Genomic DNA, 312 nt, shown 5'->3' with positions numbered 1-312 from the left:
AACTAGGGCCTGATAAACAAATTTTTCATATACTGATTGTTTTTGTTTAAACTTATATAAAATTTTTTGTAAAAGTTTGTTTAAAAAATAGGCGGCCCTTTTTTTTTCTCCTTTTGGGATGTCACCAAAGGGGTGAGAGGAAAAAAAATTGGGTTTAAATATCTATAGAGATTTAGAGAGACACGGTTTAAATTGGGGTTTTTATAGCTTTAAAGGGATTAAAGGTAATTTTTTGATGTATCTAATGTTAAAATATATATACTTTTTATTTGGTAGTGTCCAAGTGAATTAGCATTTGGGGCATGATTAGAA

This window comes from Penaeus monodon, chromosome 19 (assembly GCF_015228065.2).
Source record: "Penaeus monodon isolate SGIC_2016 chromosome 19, NSTDA_Pmon_1, whole genome shotgun sequence".
Classification (NCBI taxonomy): Eukaryota; Metazoa; Arthropoda; class Malacostraca; order Decapoda; family Penaeidae; genus Penaeus; species Penaeus monodon.
The sequence above is the reverse complement of the archived record's forward strand: the minus strand, read 5'-3'. Positions refer to the sequence as shown.